This window comes from Solanum dulcamara, chromosome 4, assembly GCF_947179165.1.
Source record: "Solanum dulcamara chromosome 4, daSolDulc1.2, whole genome shotgun sequence".
NCBI lineage: Eukaryota > Viridiplantae > Streptophyta > Magnoliopsida > Solanales > Solanaceae > Solanum > Solanum dulcamara.
The window spans coordinates 48200535-48213261 of record NC_077240.1 but is presented as its reverse complement, the minus strand read 5'-3'; the positions used below and the strand labels follow the sequence as shown (position 1 = coordinate 48213261).

At 34.0% G+C, this 12727-nt stretch overlaps 1 pseudogene; it reads right to left on the bottom strand.

Annotated features, from left to right (window-relative positions):
- Positions 1-437: 437 nt before the first annotated feature.
- LOC129884243 (F-box/kelch-repeat protein At3g06240-like) lies at positions 438-1338 on the bottom strand (annotated as a pseudogene).
- Positions 1339-12727: the final 11389 nt, after the last annotated feature.

The window sequence follows — 12727 nt, the reverse complement described above, 5'->3', positions numbered from 1 at the left end:
AAATCAAATCTCCATTATCAAGTGATCCTTCTTCCTATGGTGGCATATAGTTATGGGACAATGGGATTTCTATTAATGGTTCCATGCCTCTATTAATGGGTGAGCCTCTATTTCAAAGCCCACTCGGTGCTAGGTCAACTTTTAACGGAGTATCATACATCTTCATAAATTATAAGCTTATTATAAATCTAAGTTCATACTTGTCTTAAAATCATAAACTTGTCATGTGGAAAGGCAATCAAAAACTACCAATTCAATTCATAAAACTTATTCATAAGAATAGCTTATTATCATGTGATTCATGTAATGAGAAGTCCGCTTTTGCTTTGAAGAAGCAATAAATGATCCCTCCAAATTGTTAATGGGAATTTAATAGTAAAAGGTTTAACCACATGTTTTTTATTTCAAGACCCGTGTACACCGTACTCCATCATTATTCAAATGTACATCGTATCTTGAGACTGATCATTATTGCAATTTGAACAGGGATAGCAAATCAATATTAGAAACTCATTCAATACTGTAAGGCTATAACACTTACCTCATAGGCATTATAAGCATCAGGCTTATTCATATTGTGAAAAAACTCGATGTCAATATCAAAGTAGAGAATTACATCAATTAGATTAGTTTTTGCATACCCATGAACTATTCCATGATGAAATATCTCGAAAGATGGATTTCAAAGTATAGTAGGCAATTGTTGATCCATATGATTCACATCTCTCCAAGAATCAATGCATAAATCGTAAACCTCTACTTTTTGCTCTTGCTCCTCGGGACCTTAATAAGCATCCAAAAAAACTTCTGAAATCCTGACAAACTTGTAATCATTCCCAATCGAATCAAAACCAAATCCAACGCCACCTTTAAAGCACGATGAAAACTTTTTTGACAAACAAAAGGGCTAGGTGGGAGTGACATATAGTTTTTAGTAGCTGGATTAAATAAGACAATAACATCATTATCCATCAAAACAATCAAACCATTGCAAGGGCCGATGAGTTCATTAAATTGATAGTTAGGAGTTAAGGTCAGATATGAAAGATTCAGATCTAGTAAACCAAGATTGAGATCATCGTGATCATCACTAGAATGAAGAGACAAGACATTTTTGAATCCTTTGGTTTCTTCTATGAAGGAAAGACTAAAAATGATGAGTTCATTGTTGGTTGTTGTAGTGCCATTGAAATGAATATTTATAAATCTTGATGATTGTATAAGATTATACCAACTTTTGGAGATGAATTTAAATCTTAAAAGAGATTTCACTGAAAATCTCAAAAGTATATAAATTATCACATCCTCAGGTAATTTTTTCATTATTCCATTCGACATAATTGGTTCTCTACAATGAAATAACGAATGATTTTTTCAATTGTTCTTAAAGTCTTAACATCTGTGTAAGATCTCTTTTAAATTGGACGCTAAAGCTTATGTCTCGCATAGTCAGCTATCATCCTTGAAAATTATCCGCCAAATTTTGTTGATTTTCTCATTCATTTGTAATTGAAAACTAATTTTTCAAATTTAAAATTATTCAGTCATCATATCATATCATATCAAACTTATCATATTATAAGTGGGAAGCCTCCAAGTTAAAAATTAGACATTAAAATAACCGTTAAAAGTTAATGACCATTTTATCCTCGAGTAAAAATAATATGTTCTTATATATGAGTAATTCTAACTACACTTAGTGAAATGAGCATTTTATCTACCTATTGAGTCGTACAAGTTATCTAAAATTTAATTACAACATTTATTTTACCTCTCATCTTTACTTTTTGATCTTTAAGATTTTTCCATTTATTTTTTCTCTTTTCATATTCTTTTGCAAATTAATACTACTGCAAAAAAATTTAACATAAGAAAATTTTAAAAGTCTTCATAATTAATACTACTATAAATTGCTATATTCTTTTTGGGAGGCTAAGAAGGGATGGTTTATGCTTTTTTTGTGAGATGATAGTATTCCAGATGCAAGTGGAGATTAAAAGAAGGTACATAGTATTTTCATTTTTTATTTTCAATTAAGTTTTTCTTATTTGGCATATTTTTACTACTGTATTGATTAATGTCCTTGCATTGCCACATCTAATATTTATCATTGTAGCACAAAATGATACTTCTTTTTAAAAATTAAAATTATGCATTAGGTTTTGGATTAACAATTCAACATGTTATATTCAATCTGAATCCTTTTTATGTGCACCTGCACTAATCATAGTACTTTAGCAACTACGGATGGAAATAGTTCATGAACTTCGGAGAAGAAGAATACAGTGAGTTTCATTTAATTAAAGTTACAAAAATTTTACTGTGACAAAATTTAAAAATTATGTTTCTAATCCATGTATTCAAACAATATACTAATTAATAATGTCTCAAAAAAAATTAATCCTTATTTCTATCTAGAATATTACTTTATTTACTTTTCATTCATTTTTCAAGAAAGATGAGCAATTCAACGCTTCAATTTTAGAAGTGTTCTTTCTTTTCTATATTTCATGTCTTTATATGAGAGGTTGTCGTAGTTTTATTTAAGTTGTTATACTGATTTGGTTTCTATAGGTAGGACCGTCTCAACAAGTTCGGGGTCTAAAGTCAAACTTCATTGAGAGGCCTTTTTCTTTTAGTTGTCATATGTGAATTGAATAACTATAACATACTCAATGTAATCCTACAAGTGAAGTCTCAAAAAGGTAGGATGTACGTAGACCTTATGAAATAAAAATGTTAACAATGAAAATATTCAATGAAGAAATATAATATAAAGTTAGAATAATAGAATCTGACTCAAAATTTAAAAAGTTTATTTAATGGTACTAGTAGAAATTTGTTGTGGTGCTTAAAATTTATAGAATACATCAAAAAATAAATTTGATCTTTTTATAAACACAAAATAATAGATTTTGCATAATGCAAAAGGTTTGGCCGTTTGGTATACGTTAGAATATTCAATAATGAGATGATAAAAAATTGATTGGGGAATAAAAAAGGTGAATGTAAGAATTGTAATGTGGGTTCATGATAATCACCAAAATATAAATAAGTTAACAAAATAGGTAGCCACATAAAAAAAGATGTTATAATTAATTAAATACTATTCAATTTCTCAATTATCATAACGACCTCCACATTAAATAAAGTAAACTAATACTATATATATAGAGAGAGAGAGAGAGATGGAAAAATTGGGGCCCTAAAAAATTTTGGGCCCCAAGCGGTTGCTTTAATGACCTTATGGTTGAGACGGCCCTGTCTATGGAAGGTTTCCATGGGTTTATGTAAATTGACTATTCTTTGAATTGATTTACATAGTAGCATGTAATTGGACACTTGATGTTTTGACATTTTATTGAATTTTTGAATGTTTCTTGCTCCTCCACTTTCTCCCACGAGAAAGTAGTCTTATTAATTGCACTTTATTCATGGAATTCTGAAGACAATTCAACTTTGTATAGTTTGGTACAACTCATAATATCATCTTAAGTTTTATGTGAATGAATAAAATCTTATTTTCTTTCAAACTAGTAACAATTAGGGTGTGCAAAAATTGGTTCAACCTATAAGACGAATAAAAAAATATTATTGATTTATTGCTATTGAGTTAACGATTTTATGATTTTTTTAATTGAATTATCAGTTCTGTTATTGATTTTACGATTTTATAATTTTTTTAATTGAATTATCGAAAAATATAACTGACACAGAAATGTTCATAGAGACTTCTTATTCATATATAAAATCTTTAAGGACATACAAAATTATTTATCTTCTTTGTGTATTTTATATTTTAATTTTTAATTTATAGTTCAGTCAAATATTTTTAGAATATGTATACAAAAACTACTATATAAATATCGATATGAATACACATGCAACGCACATGACCGAAGACTAGTTGATATATAAGTATATTTTGAATAAGATCTGAATTTTTCTATTTGGTATGTAAATTTTTGTGTATATACCACATGTTTAATCAAGAAAATTTTTTTATTGAATTATTTCATTTGGTGACTTAGCTTGAGTTGATTTATAATGTACATTAACCATCTATATATCCTTAGATGGTAATTAGGATATAGTGAACGTTCAACTTTACTATTTATGATTATCTTTAATAATCATGTCAAAATATCAATCAAAATTCGTACAATTTGACTTTCAAAAAATGAAACGTGATAAATAATAATAAAAGAAAGCAATATGTTCTTTATTCAAATTGGCTTTGACAGAGAAAGGAGGTACTAGTATAATTTCGAAGTTGTTCAGAGAGGACATCGAATCCCCCACAAAATTTAACTATCTTTCTGAAAATTAAAAACTAATTGAGGGAGTATTATCTCAAAATAAACACATTTGTTGTCACGACCCAAAATTGGGGCAATGATGGCATCTCCTAAACCCCACCAGTAGGTAGGCCTTACCCTTAGCTCGGAACCAACAATAACGGGCCTAGAACGTGGAAGAACTATAAGAAGCATAAAAAGACAGTTTTAAGAAAGAATAACAAAAATAAGGAACAATATATATACAACCCTAGAACGAGGACAAAATTACAAAGATCCGACCCAAAACCTAGTGGATGCTAGTGCAAAGCTACTACAAAAGACGAGTACATACTAGACATATACAATAATATATAAGTTGTCGCAAAATACAAAATACTAGACTAAAATGCACTAAAGGAGATGAGTCAAACACGGACGTCAATAAGCTCACACTCAATCTCCAGAACACCAGCTACAACAATAAGAAAGTCAATGGGGTCTACTAGCGCTCGGATCTGCATTAGGAAAAAAGATGCAGTGTAATATGCCAAAAAAACAAGTACACAGTAGGCATCATAAGCCGACCTAGCTCGCGATTGCAATAAGATAATAACGAGCGAGTATAACAAGGTAGAAAGGAAACAATAAAGGTATAACTAGGCATGTGTCAAAGTAAAACTACTACAATAAATAATAAAAATAGTAAAATTATCTAAACCTAACTGGGCTCCCATATGCCTAAATGACACATACAAGGCATAACAACGATAAGAACATACAAGCAATAACCCATTCGAATCCCCATAAGCCCGATAGGTATAAATAAAAGCTACACTACAAGGCACAACTTAAAGATTACCCTAACCCCCTCCTTGAATCTGACATCGAGATTAAAACCATGTGACCTAGCATCTCCTGAAATCTTATGTCAAAATAGCTAATCTTTCCCAAAATATAACACCACAAAGCCTTATCAGAATCTAACATACTCCGAAATCTTACATTGGAATGACTAGTCCTTCCCAGAATTTTATATCGAAAAGCCTTGATATAACTTAACATTTACCAGAATCTTACATTGGAATGGCTAGTCCTTTTTGTTATCTTAAATCGGAAAGCCTTCTTAGAACCAGCAGCCCCGAGAATCTTACATCGGTGAGGTTACCCCTGCCCTAGAATCTTACATCGGAATGGCCAAATAGAAACACAACAGCTCTCGAAGTCTTACATCGAATCAGTTGTACAGAACCCTAACATATCCCAGAGTTTGACTTCAGAATAGCAACAACACTAGTTAGACCCTCCCGAAATCTCACCTCGGGTAAGCTATAAAGCTAAAAGAAAATAGGCTCCTCTTGAGTCTAGGTAACCACTCACCAGCTAGCCAATCATATATATACTAATAGGGCTACGCGAAGGTCAACACCCAACCCAGAGGGTTGTATATAACCTAATTCCATTCTGAAATCAGCCTCGCAGGTCTAAAAACCAACATCTAAAACAACTCTAGCCAAACCTAGGCTAAAGTTCAATAATATCAATATTAAGACCATTCTAGCCTATACATAACTCACGAGAACAATTATAATCTCAAATTAGTCATGATCAACTCAACGGTACCCAAAAATAACAAAAATAAGTCTATGGCATTATATTAGCAGTAAAAACAAAAAATCATGCTAAAAACCATCCCTACAATCAGAAAATTATCATGCTAGAATAATCAAACAAGCAAGGCCTAGGAAAAGTAAGTCGTAGCCTACCTCAAAGCCGATCACACACACTTCAAACCTCTAAACTAAAGTTTTTTCCTTCTGAGCCACCTCCGAATGATGTCACGCTAACATATTAATGATCTTAGCATTAATACGATCGTTTTGAAATCCAAATTGCAATAATAAAAAATGAAACTAAAAATGAGCCCAAAATGGCATTGTGGGACTCAAGAAAAGCATTTTGAAATTTATTCCATCAATGGATCCCAACTAGCTAAAGGAACATGTGCCTCAGAAACGGGCACAATCTGAGCTTTAAAACGCTACGAAACAGTTCACATACCAAAAATTGAGAATTCATTATTAAAGAGTTAAAACAGAGGAAATCGAAGGGAACTTACGGGTTTAATGCAAAGGTAACAACCTTAGTAATGCCCAAATATAATCCCGCAGTAATTCCCAACAATAATCAATAACAAACACCTAATATTAGAGCTCTTAAGGGCTGTCTTAGGAGGAAGAAATAAGAAATGAACTGGTTAAAAATGCTGAATTGATATACTGCCAGACACATTACACAACGCGATCGCGGGACCTAATGATCACAGTCGCGATGGTCAATTACTGACTTAGTCCACAATTCCTTAATCATGATCGCGTGGTCAACACCAACGAATGCGCAAATCGAAAACAATGGCCTTCGCAAACACGCTGCCTAGCCTGTGATCACGAACAACAATTTCATTAGTCTTCGCGAATGAGGCTCAAGGCTTGTAGAGGCAAGCAAAAAAGATGGGTGCACCAGCAACGGTTGCACCAACACAAACTTGAAGTTGGAAAAATACCCCAACTAAGGATTGAGATTTGTTCGAAACTCCATGCATGCAAATGAACTATACTACCTCCACTAAATTCGACATTTCAGACTCAACGGAGATGTCAAAACTTCTGTTGGAGGTTGTCTCAACAAAAAGTGGGTTCCACACCCAAGGCTTCGTTTTAACCATAAGCGACAAGACTACTTGAAATGAGTCTGGAAGCCTAGGGACCTAAACCAAGGATCCATCTAGACCAAACTCAACGTTTCAGAGCAAACAAAATCATTAGAATTGCATTCTGAGATCGTTTACTTGAAGTTTTGATTGAAGACAACTATTCAAACTTCAAAAGATCCAAAACACAGAAACTTGAATAAAACCAAATGAACAACCAGGTGATCGAACTTTCAATCCTAAAAACTCATAAATGACTTAAGGTCGCTATAGGAAATTTCTAAACACCGAAAATATCGAATAATAGAAAAAATAACCTAGAGGGTCATTACAACTCTACTACTAAATACTTTTGTCCTATAAAGTAAAGAGTCAAGAAGTACCTAAAGTCTCGAAAAGGTGGGGATAGTGGGCTCGCAAATCATGCTCTATCTTCCAAGTAGCCTCCTCGACTAGATGGTGCCTCCACTAAACCTTAACCACGGGAATATCTCTCGAATGTAGCCATCAAATATCCTTAGCCAAAATAGCAACTAGATCCTCCACAAAGGTCAAACAACCATCCAACTGGAATGAATCATACTGAAGCACATAGGACTCATCATGAATATATCGGTAAAAAACATTGACACATAAAAAACTGAATGAACAACTAAATAGGCAGGTGGCAAAGAAAACTAATATGCAATATCACCAACAACTCAAAGGATCTCAAAAGGCCCAATATACTTAAGCTTGCACCGCCTCTCGAATCTCATCACACCCTTCAAGGGAGACACCTAGAGAAAAATAAGATCACCTACACCAAAACTCAAAGGATGACGCCTACGGTCAACATAACTCTTTTTCCTACTCTAAGCCTCCCGTAACCTATCCTAAATCATATGAACTCGAGCCAAAACATCCTAAAGTAAGTTTGTACCACTTGGACTAGGCTCCGAAGACTCAAACCAACCAATTGGAGGTCGATAATTCATACCTTACAATGCCTTGAATAGGACCATCTGAATACTTGAATAGTAGTTGTTGTTATAAGAAAACAACGCTAAAGCCAAAAACTTATCCCACTAACCCCCAAAGCTGAACACCACGAGCTTGAAACATATCCTCCAAGACATGAATAGTCCGCTCTAACTGCCCATCAATATGCGGGTGAAACATTGTCTAAGATCAACTCGAGTACCCAACTCTTCTCGGAATGCTCTCCAGAAGCTAAAAGTGAACAAACAGCCTCTATTGGAGATAATAGACATCGATACTCTATGAAGACGAATTACCTCTCGCACATAGATATGGGCTAACCTCTCGACACTAAAAAAAGACTAGACGGGCAAAAAATAAGCCGACTTATTCAATCGATCCATAATGACCCAAATATTATCAACACCTTGAGAAGTCGACGACAACCCCACAATGAAGTCTATAGTGATCCACTCCCACTTCCACTCAGGAATGGATAAGCTCTAAAACCTACCACCAGGACTCAAGTGCTTGGCCTTTACCTACTGACAACACAATGTTATCTACATAATCTGTTATATCTCTCTTCATACTGCTCTACTAGTAATGTTGCCTTAAATCTCTATACATCTTAATACCTAAAGTTGTGAGCCTCCTGAAGTACAATCTAAATCAAATCCCTAACTTTAGGAACACAAATATAACCTTCAAATCTAAAAAAAACCTCAGAGTCTAAGGTGGCCTCACCCGTATCACTGCTCAGAACTTGATCACGAATGGCCGCCAAACTACATCCTCAAACTGTCGCTACAGATTTCTTGTTGTAAGGTGGAGCGAGCCTCAATGCAAGCTAAAATTGGATGGAATTAGAGATATCAAGCCGAACCAACATGTTGTCTAATGATGAATGTATAATGCCAAAGGTCTCTTCAAAACTAAAAGGAAGGCCAGACTCCACATACTCACTACCTTTCGGCTCAAGGCATCCACCATCATATTTGTCTTTCCTAGATGGTACAAAATAGAGAAGTCATAGTTCTTGAAGTGCTCAAGACATCTACCCAGCCTTGAATTGAGGTATTTCTAGTTCAAAATATAATGAAGACTCCTATGAGCTACGAAGATCTCACAATGAACTCTATACAAGTAGTGCCTCTAATTCTTAAGTGTAAAAACTATTGCCGCCAATTCTAAATCATGACTAGGGTAGTTGCGCTCGTGCACCTTAAGCTACCTCAATGCATATGCTATAAAATGGCTCTACTGCATCAAAACACAACTCAAACCAATATCGGATGTGTCTCAATATACCATAAATCACTCGCCCTCAACTAGATGAGTTAGAATAGAAGCAGTGGTAAGCAACTCCTTTAGCTTTATAAAACTCACCTCACACTCGTATAACCACTCAAATGGAACATCTAATTTAGTCAGCCTAGTCAATAATGCTTTATAGAATAGAAGTCGTCGATGAACCGTCTGTACTAGTCTACCAACCCAATAAAACTTCGAATCTTTGTCACTAAGGTAGTCCTAGCCTAATCACGAACTGCCTCAATCTTCACTAGGTCTACCATAATCTCGTTCTTAGACACCACGTGCCCTAAAATACTATAGACTCAAGCTAAAACTTGCACTTTGAGAAGTTGGCATAAAGTCCTTGATCTCTCAAAGTCTAGAGGACAATCCTCAAATGTTGCTCGTACTCCTCCCTACTCTGCGAGTTTACCAAAATATCATCAATGAACACACTGATGAAGGAGTCTATATAAGGCCTGAAAACACAAGTCATTAAGTCCATGAACATTGTTGAGGAGTTGGTCAACCCAAAAAGCATTATTAGGAACTTATAATGGCCGTAACGAGTCCTAAAAGTGTTCTTAGAGATGTCCTCTGCCCTAATCCTCAGCTGATAGTAACCAGATTTCAAGTCAATCTTAGAAAACACCACAACATCCTGAAGTTGATCAAAAAAGTCATCGACACAAGGCATATGGTACTTATTCTTCACTGTCAACTTGTTCAGCTACTTGTAATTGATACACATATGCATAGTCCCATCCTTCTTCTTCACAAATAGAGTAGGAGCACCCCAAGTCAAGACACTCAATCTAGTGAAGCCCTTACCCAAAGGATTCTTATGCTAAATTGTGCCATAAAGTAGGGTGTAATAAAATTAGGATGAGTTCCCGGCACAAGGTCAATAGAAAAATCAATATCACGCTCAACTAGGTAGGATAGTAGGGAAGACATGTTTGTCACGCCTCGAGAGGGTATCCTAGACGTGACCGATACTCAAATACCATTGCTGGTCCCCAAGCGAACCACTTAATCTAATCACATAATCCATTCAATATCACTCAAATAGCGAAAAGTTTAAAATAAAGAAATAATTTAGTGGGCAATCCAAATCAACGATCTAACTCAAGAAAGGAAGGCCATGGGCCAACAAATCAAACTCCAATCTTTGTCATTAAAATACTTTGACAAGAATAATTCAAGGAAAGAAAATACTCAATCGACCCATCACTATCTAGTCTATGAAGACTCTATCACTACTATCTAATTGGTGCTAATGACATGTTCATGTCTACCTCAAATCAAAATGAAAAGGGCTAACTCGATGCAAGAATAACATAAGTGGTGTCCTTTGAATGTAGGAGAAGACTCACCAATACGCTGAGTGTGTATAAATCCTCAACGGTGCTCCTATTGACGATCTCTTAAACCTGCCTCTACATCATGAAATGATGCAGGTCCAAATGGACGTCAGTACATGGAATGTACGAGTATGTAATATGGTAGAATGAAACATACCTCAAGGAAGAATAACGTTGGTTCAAATATCTCAAATCAGAAAAATAAGAGAGACTCAATCAAAGTGTCATAAGTCTAAGGTAAGAATACATTTTTAGACAAAGACCAATCATATACCATACAATCCAATCCAATCATGTACAATACAGTTCAATCAAATCATTTACAATTCGATCCCATCCAATCATGTACAATCCGATCCAATCCAATCACATCACGTATCCAATCCAACCCAATCACATACCATCAACTCTAATTCAATCACATCTTATTTAATCCAATCCAATCACATATCCAACCTAATCCAATCCAATCATATGCAATCAACTCAATTCAATAGATACGCAAATTAAAATTATGCAATGTTTTACAACTCAACTCAATTATCTACAATCACAATCAAACCAATCATATCAAGCACAATCCATTCAATTGGGAGTTTCTCTAACCGACAACTATCACCATATGAGCGAGTGATAGTACAACAAGCCGACATTGTTGCCACATTCGTTCATACCTTGCCAGGGTAAGAACAAATCAACAATCATGGATCTATAACCAATCAAGTCCTATCATATCAGGATAATAATTTAGGAAGCATACGACTTTAACGGTTTAATCCTCTTCTACGTTTGGCGATGTAGTTTATTAGTTCGAGTTTGGACTACACTCTTACCCAATTCGGTGCTAGATACTCCTCCCAAGACTCAATATGCTCATATCTATCAAGTGAGTAAAATACTCAAAATACTCATTTAGTCTCATTGGACTCTTTTCAAAACTCAAATCAAATCTAGCCTCATTGGGCTTTCTTTCAAATCGACTCATCTCAAATCATCAAACTCTTCTCTTTAAAATTCATACAATCTCAACTCAATCTCAAAAATCGACATTTTTAAAGTAAAAATGCTCAACTTATTTATACTCATGTTCAAAAATGAGAATTTAAGGGACTTTTCAAACTCAATTTATGCTTAAACTCTTTCTAAATCAAAGATGAAAATAATCACTCTTTAAACTCAAAATAGTGTATAAATAGTTTATGCAAAAATGTTCACAAATCATTTATTTAAAACTCCTTCTCAAAGATCATTTATTTTCAAAATGTTCATAAGACTCCAATCAAATCAAATTATGCAAATCACATATCACATAATCACATTAGACTCCAATCCACTTCACCTCAAGCATCATCATCAACATACCTCTTCATCAATCATTCTATATATGTTTAAAGATAACCATCACTCACATCATTATCAAACATCACCATTTACATCATCATCAAACATCATTATTCACATCATTGTCAAACATCATCATTCACATTATTATCAAACATCTTGCTCCAAAATTCTTATTTAATTCTATATTCCATTTATAGAAACAAAAGTGACATTCTAGCTCTACCAATGTTTCATTTCTTTTTACGTCATTCACATTCATAACTATCCCAATTCTCATATATCTCAAAATCAATTTCATCAAACTCATGTAAAAAAATACATCATTTCACTATGAAAACAATATTGTTTTTATTATACATAAAAACCATCAATCTCATCCTCAAGATAAATTATGACCAAAAAAGAAATCTCATCTTGGGTTCATGTGAATGAATACATGAATCCATACTTTCAACAAAGTCAACTCAAGAACATCATTAACATATTTTTGTAATATTTTATAGTTTAGGAAATTTCAAGAAAACTTTAATAGAAGGTTCAAATCTTTCAGAACTTCTATCCAACACATCTATGGACATATGGAAGAACTCAATCCATATTTTAGGTTAGCCTTACATACCTATAAATGAAGAACATCCCATCAAAAATCAAAGACATAACTTGAAGATCTTGAATCCTTGAGCTTTTGAGAGGATTTCTTGTTGGAGATGTTTGGAAGAGAAGAGGGGATGAAGATTAGGGTTTTTGGGAGGTGAGGGGACTGAAAAATGATCCCA